The sequence below is a fragment of the Drosophila simulans genome, chromosome 3R (genome assembly GCF_016746395.2).
Source record: "Drosophila simulans strain w501 chromosome 3R, Prin_Dsim_3.1, whole genome shotgun sequence".
NCBI classification, from domain to species: domain Eukaryota; kingdom Metazoa; phylum Arthropoda; class Insecta; order Diptera; family Drosophilidae; genus Drosophila; species Drosophila simulans.
Genome location: NC_052523.2, coordinates 22,711,337 through 22,725,398, shown reverse-complemented (window position 1 = coordinate 22,725,398; position 14,062 = coordinate 22,711,337). Strand labels below are relative to the sequence as shown.

At 43.0% G+C, this 14,062-nt stretch overlaps 1 protein-coding gene and 1 long non-coding RNA gene across 4 annotated transcripts in view; one reads left to right on the top strand and one right to left on the bottom strand.

Moving 5' to 3' along the window:
* The window catches only part of LOC6729747, a 56,165-nt gene that overhangs the window by 16,434 nt on the left and 25,669 nt on the right, over positions 1 to 14,062 (top strand). The gene's annotated exons all lie outside the window — the stretch shown is intronic.
* On the bottom strand, positions 6,229 to 9,237 carry LOC27209127. 2 transcript variants are annotated; one of them, XR_001601210.3, is made up of 4 exons: positions 8,691 to 9,237; positions 7,492 to 7,578; positions 7,168 to 7,432; positions 6,229 to 6,901 (listed from the first exon to the last, which is right to left on the bottom strand). It is a non-coding gene; the product is annotated as an uncharacterized LOC27209127 (long non-coding RNA). The 2 variants fall into 2 exon arrangements; XR_001601209.3 differs by having other exon boundaries at positions 6,230 to 6,901; positions 7,168 to 7,440.

The following is a 14,062-nucleotide window of genomic DNA, read 5'->3' as shown; positions in this document are numbered from 1 at the left end:
ATTTTCCCGTGAAGAGCGCTCTTCAGATGAGTTATGGGGCAAACAGGTTGAGCGTGTCTCTCCTTCAGGTTGAGTGTGGAAACAACGAAAAGACTGATTTGATTTTGTGTTTGAATAGCTGCACTACAAAAATGTAAAATTAAAAACTCGATTGCTGCTAATTCTTCTTTAAACTGACCAACGAAATATAGACAAATACAAGAGTATATGAGTATTTATAATACAAACATAATCTTGTTTTTTATTTTTTTCAATTTTTCGTATTGTTTCGGGCATGAAATTATAAGAAGATTATCACTACACTGTCTATGGTATTTCCCTGAAGTGCATTTAAGGGAATTAATTTACAGGTAGTTTACATATTTAAGAACGAAATGTCTCCTCTGTTGTTCGATACGATGAGACCATCATAAATCACATTAAAGCCAGATTTAGGTGTGAAAATAATTGGTTTTGTTCTCCCAAAACTGGTTTGGAAACTTACTCATGTTTACTAACTGCCGAAAAGCTCTTGTGATTCCCAATCCCCCTTTTCATTATACATAATTATAGACCATTATATTGATCTCTTTGGACATTGAAAACGGCTTCGGGCACTGTGAAAGGCTTGCGAAAAAAAAATTAAGTAAACAAATAGAAGCTTAAAGCAAACGTCGAAAATGGCCAAAAGCAATTTACTTTTTCACCGCGAAGATTAGCGGCCTACAGCACGTGGGGAGATTAAATGTGATTCGATGAGGTTCTGCCAATTAATCAATGACACATATTGTAACCACTTTGCCAGCAAATCGACCCAAAAAATGAGCGGCATACGAAATCAAGATGTTTCAGTGCCTAATGAAGCATTTGATGTAGATTTGCCGTACGCAGATCCAATTTGTTAATTAAATTCTGTTACAGGTGGCGTCAACTGCAAAAACTTTTTCATATGTGGAGCAGAATGGCTTTCAAACATTTGCTCCCACTGCCATGATTTATTGTTGTTTGTCGAACGTGAGCCCCGGTGTTCCGAACTTTTCTAAAGTAATTTGCGACAAATCATAAAGGCATTTGTTTTTTTTTCTGCTCCTCACTGACATGCGGCGCAAAATTTATGCGCTCACATGGGCGCCAGGTAGTCAAGAAGATATAGACGGATATATATAGAAGGCATCTGTTTCTGGCAGTAAATTAAATGGCCAATGGCTTGGCTCAGATCTGTTCTGCTCGGCTTTGCTGGCCCAAGCTCCGCTCTACTAGCATAATTAACACTTTGATATAAATTTGCAGTTTTACAAAGTCGCAAGGTTTCGGGCGCCAGGCAAATCCATCCATTAGCATAATTACGTAAAAACATAAAATTATCATGTAAAGCAGTCTGCCGGCGGAGGCATCCTGTCCTTAGCACTGCACTGCAATTCCTGGCCCGTCTTCCTGGTTGATTTTAATTTGTTTTGAACCGAACCGAACAGAAACGAGCTGAGCTGAGCTGAGCAAAGAGCAAAAACCAACACGTCCTGCAGTACATCATCGTCATCATTAGCGCGAGCAGCGTTTCCTTCCACAATGATAGCAAAAGCGCACAAAGGGACGCGGCTGGGGAGAGTATGGCAGGAGTTAGGGGCAACAGGGAGCGATACCTACCAGGCCAGATCCAAAGCAGCTTCCCCTGGACTGGTTATACCCTGCTTTTGCATAAACTGCCTGGCTCTGCGGCTCGGGTGCCGCTCGGTTGGCTCAGCTTATGCTTCCTTATGCTAGTACTCAACGCCACTTCCTTCGACCCATTCATCGCGCAGCACGAACACACTGAGAGAATGCGTATAGTGCATCCTACAAGTGTTGCTAAATATTCAAGCTATCAATGTTACTATTAAGTATGCTATGGGTATATTTATAACAAGTATTTTTGCGAGTGCACACGCACACCCTCATAAGGACATTGGCAGACGGGGCGCACATAATTCAAGTTGAGCTCGTGGCACACGGAACTGGGACTGAGTCCGGGCTTGAGATCTGGGTCTGGGGATCTGGCAACTGGGAACTGGCAACTGGCAACCGGGAACTGGGGACTGGGATCTGGATCTGGGGCTCAGCTGTCGCGACTGGCAGTTTCACTTCACGCCATCGTCTCTCGCCGCTGGCGGCCTGTCTTCTGGGCCTGTCGTTTCGAGCCTTTGAAGGGTCTGGCAGGCAGCTTCTGCTCCTGCCAGCTCCTTTTCATATTCCCTGTTCCCCTATTTATTCTGGCTTGGGTTGTTGTTTTTTTTCCCCTTTTGGTTCACCCTTGCCACAGCAGGAGGCACGGAATTCGGGCCCTTGGATAACGTTTTCGTGTCCTGTGCTAAGTGTTGCCTAAATTGTAATTATACTTGTGCGTTTTAAGCTATTTTGGCTTATTTGTACAGACAGTCCAGTCCTGTTGCGGTGTCAGTATTTCTGTTTCGGTTTCGGTTTCTGTTTCTGTCCCCGTCGTTTCCTCCTTAATTCGAGTCAAATTGAAATTGATATGATAAAGTGCGAGCGCGTGCTGAATGCCAAGTTGCCGGCATGCCCGTAATTTGCCAATTGCATTTTAAGCGGACCACTCGGCTGGTAGGGGCTGCACTCGGTGCATGGTGTCACAGTCGATTGTGAAATATTCATCCGATGAGGGGCAGCAGGACGTATGCGTGATGGCTCAGCTCTTCTCTGCTGTTCTGTGGCTGTGAAAGCAGAATCTGAAACAGAATCTGAAGCTGAGGCTGATGCTGGTAGTGGTGGTGCTGCTGCTGCTGAAGCTGAAACTGAAACAGAAAAGAACTGTATAAATCATTTCAATTACATTTTGCAGCTCGAGCTGTGACAGGAAGATGAACTGAACTAAACTGGCTTTCGGCTTTGGGCAGGAAAACTTTAGCCATTCGACGGGGGCAAAAACTTTGAGGGATCTTGGCCGGGAAAGTTTTGCCAGTTTCGTTCGCCACTTGACATGTTTGGAGTGTTGATGGCTCTGGCACACACAATCGCTGGATTAACAATTGAAATATGCCAAGTTGGACGCATCAACTTGGAACACTGCCACATAATGTGGCAATTAAGTTTGAAAGGTTTCACAAAAGCGAGTGCACTTGGCAAATCATTCATTGAATTTTGAACTGCAAGCAAATTTCCAACTCTTAAACATTGAAATGTCAAAGATAGATGTATTATATTTCAACGTGTTTTACTATATAAGCCTTTGTTTAGTGTTTATATACTTATATTTATACAACGCAATAATATCCTGAACATTTTCTTTCTTTACAGGTAACTTTCACGTTTTCAAGTGGGATTAATTGTGCAGGATTCATAGACCTTCTACAAATAGGTAATATCATTACGATTTTTTTGAGTGTTGGGTGTCCAATGAAATTGCCACATCATTTCATCAGGCAATCCTTGACACTGCTTTGCCTGGGCTTGTCAAAGTCATTGATGCTGTGGACAGACACTGACATTCTCCTCCTACGATTCTGGCTGCCCTAAAGGAGCGTTCATATTCCACTGAACCGGGTTGGTTATCTCTGACAAAGTTGCCTGGCCCGGCCAACTGGCAATCTAGCCAACTGGGCAAATGATGCTCCTGGTAATGGTGACGATGCTCCTGCTGACCAGTGCACCGGCCATTACTTTATCTCTAGTCCATTATGTCTCCGCTAATATGCCAGGCATCTCCTATGTGCCAAGCTTCACATTGGCCACCTTTTTTCCGCCCCAGCTGCCTCGACTTCCCCATTTCCGATCCCCATTCCCACATCCTCCGCGTCGCTTTATGTGCTCTACATAATCAGATATGGCATTTTATTTCTCTGGCAACGATGGCCAAGCCGAGCTGCCCTCTGCCTTCTGCTTTTCTTTCCACTACCCCTACGTAACTTCACTTTTCGGCGCACGTTATGTGAACGTGTGGAAGGGGATAAAAGTAAAATTAAATGTAGATAAATATCAAATAGGAGGTTCATTGTTTGTTGCACTCGGAAAAAGTAACCGCATATCTAAAGCGATCTCAATGAAAATGGCATACCTCTTAAACTTTAGAGTATATTGTTTTTATATCTAGAAATGTGGTTTAAAAGTTGTGGGAGAACTAAAAATCTATTATATCTTCTACATATGCGTTTATGGATTCTCATTTGATTGCTGGCATTTTTCTCAGTGCATTAATACATTCGGCAGGCAGCATTGTTCGCTGCACACTCGCTCCTATCTCTTATGATATATTTCGCAACATTTATCACAAGTTAATTTGATTTTAATGAAATAAATTCAGCACATACGGATATGGACACACGGCAGCCGGGCAGACAAACTGGAAACTTGGCAGATCCCGGAGGGTAGATAATGTTAATGAGCAAATGCCGGCGAATGAGTACACAGTATATCTACTGTGTGGGGTCACCTCATCGGTATGAATTTTCGACAATATTAAGCTATTCCTCCTGCAACTGCAATTAAAAAAGGGGCTGCCCTCTGGACGAGGTTCAAATTTAAGTTGCCTTTTCTTTTTGGCGGGTCTGCAGCTGCTGCCATCGGCAACGTGACATGCATTCTCCGTACTTTTATGGTATATTTAATTTTTTTTATACAGAATTTTATGGTTACATTTTTATTTGCCGCTTGTTTCCAGCGCTGTGTTTTTGTTATTATTATTACTTTTCGGCTGACTTTCGTATGGTGGAAAAAATTAACATAAACGTCAGCGGCGCATATTTTAACTCGGTCAAATTGCCGGCGTCCGGTCCGCAGTTTTCAGTTTTCAGTATTCCGTTCTGAGTTCCCAGTTCCCACTTTCCACTTCCCCAAACCCCCGCGACTCGTTTGCATAAACAAATTTGCAGCGCCATTTGCCGGCCGGTTTCAGTTTGCCTGCTATTTTTCTCATTCTCAATATTATTTTTTTCGGTTTGTCGTCGCCATGCAGTTGGTTAATGAAAGTTCCCACCATTAGAAACAGGTTCGGTGCGTTTCGGTTTCGGTTCGCTTTGGTTTCTTTTTTTTTTTTGGCCGGAGGCCGGAAGAAGGAGTCGTCGCATTGACGCTGATTACGCAAAAAATATGTTTTTCTTTTTGGCAATTTTGAGCTGTGCTTATGCAAATTAGGACCGGCGCCTGCTGCCTGAGTCATTAAAAGGTTTGAGCCAGAGATGCCAGCGTGACTATCGTGCTTTTTTTTGTTGGATTTATGAAGAAGCGTGAGCGAATATTTTCTTAATTTAAATCAGATCCAATTCGGTTTTAATCGTTGAGTTAAATATGACTTAAATTAGGTATAGTATCGTTAGAGAGTAGAAGGATCATGTCGATTAGGCAAATTAACATATACCCAATCATTTTCTCAAAGCTCACAAGAATTCAGCTGGTGTTTTATATTGTAAAAGCACTCACTTTTCCAAATATTGTTTAATATCCAACTCACGCGGGCATCTCTATTCCTTTAACAGTATATTTATAAGAAATGGACCGGCGATTTATTTTCGCAATTTCATCATCGTTTTCAGCGTAATGCGAAACAAGAAAGATATACAAACAAACACAGAAATTGATGCTAAACAAACTGAACTTTTTTCAGCCAAGTTCAATGCACTCGTTCTACGTAGAAATTTAATTTTCATTTGCTGGCTGCGCCGAGACGTGCCAAACTTTAAGGGTTGCTTCATTAAGCGTGGCAGCCAACGCCGAAACCCTTTTAAAAGGAACCCCAAACCCAAAGACATGACCGGGCAATCCTTATTCAACCCAAAAACACAAAGGAGCCAACAAAAAAATGACCAAAAATATTCTGTGGCAAACGGAGGTGAAACGAAGAAGACTGCTCGAAATAAATGATAAAAATGTTAAACAACCAAAAATAAGGACGCTTCTTAAATAACAATTAAAAGCAGTTCTTATAAAACATGCAACATACAACTTGAACTACTACTTGCTCTGCAATAAATAATTTCAAAATTCAGAATCGAAATTTGAAGTATGCTAAGCCGATTTTTGGACTTTTTCAAAAACCGACTGCGCTTTTTTTTTTGGGTGGCAATAAGAGATCTCAAGTCCATAATACTTCAAGTTCGATTCCCTTTTGATTGCTTTTGTCGAAGAGCTGAGGAGCAGCAACTACATTAGTTTCGCTTACAGTAGCGCCCCCAATCCGGCCACCCGACCACGCCCCCCGGGGCCCAACTCAATAAAGCCATAAAACTCGATAAGGCAATCAAATAACCGTTTCCCCCCAAAGGCCCGCAGGCTCCCTCAACTCAAGTAGTCGGAAGCCATAATAAAGAACTGCCAAAAAGCAAACGCTTCTGTGGAAGACGCTGTGTCAGCCCTCTCGCTCTGGCCCTCCTGCTGTCCCACTCGCTCCCCCGCTCCTGTCACTCCGTAATGGCGGCTATTGTAAAACGTTGCTCACTCTGTCAATACAAGAACTCCCACACAGACGCACTTGCACGCACACTACCATGCAGTGCACATAGACCAAGCACCGAGTTGCTCTCAGCTTTTTATACACCCGTCACTCGGGGAGTAGTATTCGTCCGTCGATAACCCCAAAGGATAACCCCATGAAGGGACTTGACTTGAAAGATTCATTCTACTCCCAGCTGATTTTATAGTGGTCATTATCATCAAGATAACACCATGAAGCTTACAGATTGTACTATCTTTTCACAGCTGAAAATGATCCAAAGGCATATAATTACCATCGTCAGTTATTAAATGTTCTTTATTTGAGCAAGCAACTAATGATACAAGTTAAATACTGGATAGCCAACTGTCGTATCCTTTCGTTACTTCCTTTTTTGTTGCGTTTTCCGGGTTATTTGTTAAGTATTCCTTCACGAAACTGCGCTGCTATATACAATTTGACGTTATGCTTGAAAGCGACGTAAATCACCAAGAGAAAAGGCTAACGCTGAAAAAAAGAGGATAAAGATGGAAACGCTCGTATGGAACATAATGGAGTTGCAACGGAGATGGGTACTGTCGACTTTGATGATGATGATGGTTAGGGCGATGATGAGGACGACAATGACGTCGGGGCAGCAGACATTAAATTGACACACGACCACCGACCGACATACTTGTAGCTACATGCATACATACATACTGGCACATGTACATATGGAAAACAAACACAGCTACATACATGAGTGCAGACGTAGGCACAGCGAAACTTACTAAAAATCACGTTGTCGTAGGCCATGGTCGAGACATCGTCATATCGTCATCGTCACAACATCCTCAGCGTGTCATTCATTTTGCTTTTGTTTAAAGTCTTTTATGGCATTTTGCTTGCCGGCTCTTCAGCCTGGTGGCATTGTTGTTGTTGCTTTGCTTGCTGCTTTGCTGCTTTGCTGCCTTGATATCTGTTATGCTTGAAGCCTTCAGCCTTGGCCACTTATACCAGTTTTCCCGCCCCTGAGCCAGACTTCAAGAACTGCAACTGAAATTCTATTTGCATACTGAGAAAAAAAAAAGCTCGACAGACATGACATTACTCACTCTATTGCTTCTTAAATGGCTGCACTGCGTAAATTATTCCTTAAAGTGAAAGGAGCAGGCTAAGTGCTTGCTTTAAAATATTTAATTCTGAAAATATGGTTTTTAAAAAATATTGAAATGAAAAATGGTGGATTTTAAGTAGTAGGATTGTCAGATTTTCTCTCTGTGCAAATTGTAACGTAATATTTCCTTAAAGTTAGTCCAACGTATTTGCTTTCATTGTCTGTCTATCTCTCTATTTTCCCTTCCATAAACCCCCATTTTCCATTCACCCAGCGTCTGAGAGATTTTGCGTGCGCTTCAGTTGACAGCATTATAATAATGAAGTTTGATTGGATTACATTGCAGCGGACATGAATGCAAAAACATTAACACAGTTCCATTGCATCCTCAAAGAAATTGGAAGCGAAACTTTTCATAATTTCCAAGCAGTTAGTAAAGTTTTGCTCCGTTTTGGGTTTTTGTGACACTGACAGGACGAACGACAGGACGCTGGCAGGAGCGGGTGCAAGAGCGGAAAATGCGGTCCAGACGTCGGGCATCATCGGGAGTTTGACGCCGGAAAAGGGAAGTTACCATGGCCAAAAGTTTTTCGCCTGTATCAGGCTCTATGAAGCGCTTAAAAATTGTATATACATTGACTTCCTTGGCTTTTGTGCGAGATGCTTCCTTCCGCCTTTAGATGCACTTGCAGCTGAAGTCGAAGTCGAAGTTGAAGTCGAAGTTGAAGTTGAAGTTGGTGGAGAAAGGACATCAAATGTCAATAGTTGGCAAGAGTGGAAAGTTGAGGAAAATAAATGACACTTGAGCGATGCAACGGCAACAAGCAGCTCTTATAATCGAAATGTTTTCGCAACACACACAATGCGTGTGTGTGCCTGAAATTTGATGCTTAAATTCGGTTTGACAATGGTAAAGATGGGATTTTGTAAGGCAGCTTAAGGATTTTTCACTCGCATTTCCCGTCTTCTTGTCTGACAGCTAAATAAAATGCAAAGCTTGTCTGAATTGCTTTTCAAAATATGATTGACATTTGTCATTGATAGCGCCTGACTGTCACAGATTCGTACCACTTCGTACGAAACCACCCCCCTCGCTCCAAATTCTGATCCGGCTAAGTGAAATTTCCCGTTTTCCTCCGCTGGCAACATTTTGATAGCTTGCTCACATAGTTTGCTCCTGCTCCCGGTATCGCTTACCCATCGTGTCACTCTGACTGTTGCTTTGCTGTGCTTTTGCTTTGCTTTCGATTGGATGCTTCTGCCAACTTCTCATCTTGCTGCTATTTTTATTTGCATATTTACTTAAAAGCTGGAACAGCAAACCACAATCTTTGCTGCTGCCATTGCCCGTTCTGCTCATTTCGCTCGCTTCTTTTCATTTTATCAAAAACGATTTTTGCCATGCTATTTTAGCTACGGTCGGGTTTTTGTGGTTCCATCAGCTGCCACCAGCGACAGCTTTGTTTCTGTTGTGGTTTTTCTTTCCGTTTGTTGCTGCTGCTGCTACTGCCGCCGCTGCTGCCTTTGCTGCTGCGTGATGCTGCTGTTTGCCGGCAATGTTGTTGCAGTTGTCGAAGCTGAAGTGCAATTTTAATGCAAACAATTGAAGCTGAAGCGTGCAGAGCGCACGCAAGTGGAAGTGGAAGCCCTGGCTTTGGCCTCTGTCTCCGATGTCGTCTCAGGAACCCTCAAATGCTTACCTACATAGAGAAAAACTAGTATAGCGTTTGGAGTTTTAAATTAAATCTTAGTATTCGTTTGTAGTCATACTTTAAGATACACGATTGCTTAAGCTTTATTCAGCCTTATTCAGAAAGAAAGCATATTTAATAAACCAGTTTCAGAGAACTGATCTAGAAACGTTGTAAACATGAACCTTTGATAATCTATTTTATTAGTGTAGGTACCTGCCCCTCCCAGATTCTGAGGCTGGGCCGTTGCTATTGCTGCAGTTGTTGTTTGTGGTTGGCGGTTTTTGTCGATGACTGCAGCGTCTATGGTCGCAGTTGTTGCTGTTGTTGTTGTTGTTTTTGTTGCCGCCGCTGATGTTGGCTTATTGAAATGCATTTGTTCAATATGTTGTTCGACATGTTGCGCGCTGACTGGCTGCCAGTTGGCTGCTCCGTAGTTAGCTGGCTAAAGTTGCCGCTGCCGCTACCGCTACCGCTGTGGCAGCCACCGAAGCAAAAGTGGAGTAGCATTCGTGGCAAATATTGACAATGGCAATGTGAGTGCGAGTGTGGGCATTGTGGGTGTAAGTTTGTAGCACTATTAGCTATTGTTTGCGTTGAAATGGAGCTGCGGATGGAAGTGCTGCCTCACATTACGTATACGCCGCTTGGGTCCTTCGGCGCTCTCTGCATGTGAGTGTGAGTGTAACTAAAGTGACGTTAATGCGTCAAAAGTGGTTCGGTTTGCCTCGACTTTGGTTTGGCTTGGCTTGGTTTCGTTTGGTTTGCTTTCATTTCGTATCGCTTGGCCTGGCTTGACTTGTCGTCTGGCAGTCAATGCATTTGTATTTGCATTTTGTATTATTTACAAGTTGAATGCAAATAGTCAGGTAGGAAAACAAATGCAGAAAGGACGAGGGACGAAATGACGTCTCCATTGTTGCCAACAATCAGCAACATTATCGCTGCTGGTGGTCGTCCTCCTCAACGGGAGGAACAAAAAAAAAAAAGCATGAAAAAAAGGAAAAAATCAATATTAACCGACAGTATCTATGACAGATGGTTCGGCTTTAGATTGCCACATTCGTTCTGTCTGGGATGGTTTTGTTTATTAAGTTTAACAACGCAGGAGGCACAAAAAAATGTGTGTGTATGCAAAAGGATTCATAAGGATTCCAGAGGTACGCACCAATACACTCAATACACACACCCGTGCGTACATGCGTACACTGAGGGAAAAGGGTGATATAAGGTAGTGTGATATGATACAGAAATACACTATATTTTAAACATACAATTTGTATAACGAATGCATTTTTAAAGAAAGTTGCATCTTTTTCCCATGTCCCTTTCTTTCTTCTTATTCGTGAGTTTTTTTTTCTTTCGGTGCATGGCTTATGTACTCTCCGCTTGTTATATAATACATAAGGACCATTGTTATTTGCCCGCTGACGCAGCGCCCGCCGCCGGATCTCAAGCGAATGCAGTGGGAATTTTGCAACCCTCTGAATCCGCAGGACCTGGATTCCTGGGGCGGCGGGCGGGTCACCGCAGCAGCGGCAGAAGCCGAGGCAGCGATGCCGGCCGAGGCAGCGGCAGAAGCAGAGGCGGCAGACCTCAGACATTGAGTGTTGAAGCTCAAATGTCGCAATGCAATAAACTTTAGCTGGCATTCGTATCTGTGTGCATGCGAGCGAGTGGGGTGTTTGCTGGTGTGTGTGTCTGTTCACGTCATTATTATGCCTGTCAGGATGTGGAGGACATAAGGATGTGAGGGTAGGCCAGAGACCCGGGAGTCAGGTAACATCATGAAAACGCATCAAGCTCAAACATATTAGGATAGGTTTCGGTTAACGCTTGCATTTTGATGTCCTCACAACTCGGGGAGTGTTCATGTGTGCGTGTATGTGTGTGAGGCTATTGAACTTTTGTTGCCGCATGTCATTGTGTGAGTGTGTGCCAAAATCGAGGAGAGTCTACCGCATAACAAATTCGAAGGGGATTCCGTTGAAAAAGTAAAAAGTAACCCTTGAACCCGGAATCGGACTGCATTGCAGCCCAATCCCAATTCCAAGCAGCATTTGCAGTTCAATTCAATTTTTAGTGCACACAACAAACAGCTGAAACGGCTTTGCACACATGAGTACTATTTGCCGTTGGCAAAGTTTTCATCAAGGGGTTATCGAGGGGTTAAAACACCTGCCCCACAGTTGCCAGAAATCATCGTCAAACGGTAAATTTACTTGAGAATCAGGTGTATGGGATCCAGGCATCAAAAAAGCAAAACTATCGTAATTGCAGCACTGAAAAAAGAAAATGTCAGACTTAACTTCCATTTATTTCTTTTCCACGCCTTATAGTTATTATTAACTAAATTTGTGTCTATGGGTCAACACCTTAGTTTATGTTTTTCAACAATATGGGGTATCCTTACTGTGAAACTTCACCCAATTATTGCTTGGCCTTCTATTATTTCTCTGTGTGGCACAACTGACAATCATACCGTATGCCACCTGGCAAGGGATCATGGCCCGGAGCCGAAGGCCAATTAGAGCATACGTATTTGCCAGGACCAAAGCATCAAAACTAAAACTAAGATAGACCAAGCCCAGCCAAGCAAATGCTTGTTATGCAGATTGCGGACTTACCCGAAACGGACTCCTAATTAAGATGCTGTCGAGATGCTGTGCTGATGATGACCAAGGATGGGAAGATATGGCCAGGAACTAATATGCATGCAAACGCACTTATATGCCCGGGTACTTACACTGATTTACAATGGTCAATGGACATGGTCTAGAGGGAATTTCACATGCTTGGAGCTCTGTTGTTTCGATAAATTAAGCCGATACGGAGTTTCTCAAGCTGCAGTACTTACTGCGAACTTTATAATCCGTGTTTGGAGGCACCTTTGGCCCAACATCTGTCTTAGCCGCACTGCCACAAATCGGAGTTTTTAAGCAGCTTAGAAATTATGCAGATGAGTTGGAATTGTTTGGGCTTAAAGGAAGCTCCAAGCTGAGGCCATGTAATAATCATAAATATGATAATATTCCATCTGTGATGTGTTTGATTTAAATGGGTTTTCTTCTCTGGCTGCCAGTCGTTTGCAGGGCACAATTTCTAATTTACTCCCTGTCCGGGAGTTTCAGTTGGTTGGAGCCTGTGAGCATCCTTTTTTGCTGCTTATCAGTGCTCTGCACTCGACATAACCAACAAGATTTTTAATAATGAAATTGTTCAGAGAAAAAACTTTCGGGATGAGGCAGGAAATTCTTGCAAAATGTTCTCTGGCTACCCATTCTAAGACCTCCTCGCCCACACCCTTTCACCCCATCCCCCGTCTCATCAAAATGTTCCTTTTCGGATGGGAGTGAACGCATATTTTAGCATAATGCTTCAAATTATGTGCTTTCTACGCTATGCAAAAATTTAATGCCGGCAAAATGAGCAAAGGCACAAAATTGCCCGAAAACCCTTTTTGTTGTCGTCGTCGTCCTTGTCCTTGCCTTTTTGCTGCTGTTGTTGTTGTTGCTGCTGCCTGCAGTGTTAGAAGTAAGCTTGGAAATTATTTAAGCTCTACTGGTATTTTTCTGGCATTTTTGTGTGTGCGTGTGTGTGTGTATGTGTGTGGGTTGTGAATTGTGGGTGGCTGTTTGCCTGCTCAATTTATGCAAATTAAATTGCAATACTTTATGTTCTTTTTTCGTATTTTTAGTGTCACCAAAGCGACCCACATAGCCTTGTCTCCTATACTCTGCAAAATTATTAAACCTAACTTTGATAAATGATGCTCATAAAAAATGCTTAAACGGCAATTTAAGCACGCCCATAGTTAGTTTTTCTTGGGGCACCTCGATTTATTGGCCATAGACCCATTTGGCCAAACACTCATTTGCCGAACATGAGTCGCAGCTACCAAAATACGCGCGTTACTAATGGAGCGTCTAACATACAGTCACGCTCATAACCATAGTCGCTGATTTCTGCTGGCAATGGGACGTGGGCGGACCTTACAGCCGTGTGTGCATTGCGTTAGATTAATAACTGAAACTGCAACTGCGACTGATGATGAATATGTACTGAGAAGAAAGCTACTCACAATCATTAGAGTATTTAAAGAAAATAATAGAAATTACTTTTTGGAGATCTTAAGCTGAGTAAAGCTTACAAAAAAATATACAAAATGAGTGTACTGCATCTAATTTTCTTCATGCTAGTTATTGTATATTTATTGTATATTTTTTGTGAATTTTTCTCAGTGTCTCAGCTGCTACCGAACGCGTTGGCTGAGTCCGCAAACTGTGCCGGTGAACGACTCCAGTTGAGAGAGCACACACATCAGATGTGTGTCTGTGTGTGTGTGTGTGGCTTGGATGTCCTGTGTGGGTGTTGCTGCTGCCGTTGCTGGTGGGGCTGCCGTTGGTTAGCACCTTGGCAACTGAGCACTGAGCACTGGCAACTGGCGGGGCGGACTGGCGCTGATGGAGTCTGGCGCAGCGATGACGAATGTGAATGACTTGCCTCGAGACATGCAGTCAACTTGACGCGCATTTGTCTGGCAGTGCGTCTAACCATATATGCAGACGACTTTTGCATATGTGGTGTACCCATATCGTGTCTCAGGGCCTGGGCCTCATTGTTGTTGGCTGTGTCAAGATGGCGTCGTTGGCGACCCAGGAGCAAATCCAGTCGGCGGGGATTCCCGAGGCGGGTGTTTGTAACAAGCTGTTGGGATAGCAATGACGTTGCCATAATTTGTTTTATTTTATGAAGTTTGCGGTGCAAAAAGTTTTAAATTCAGCTAACTTTTGCTGCTGCTTCTATTTTAGGTTTTGTTGTCTTCGAATCGAGTTAAAGTTTCTTAAATTAGTCAGAAATTGAATTAAGGATGGAGGC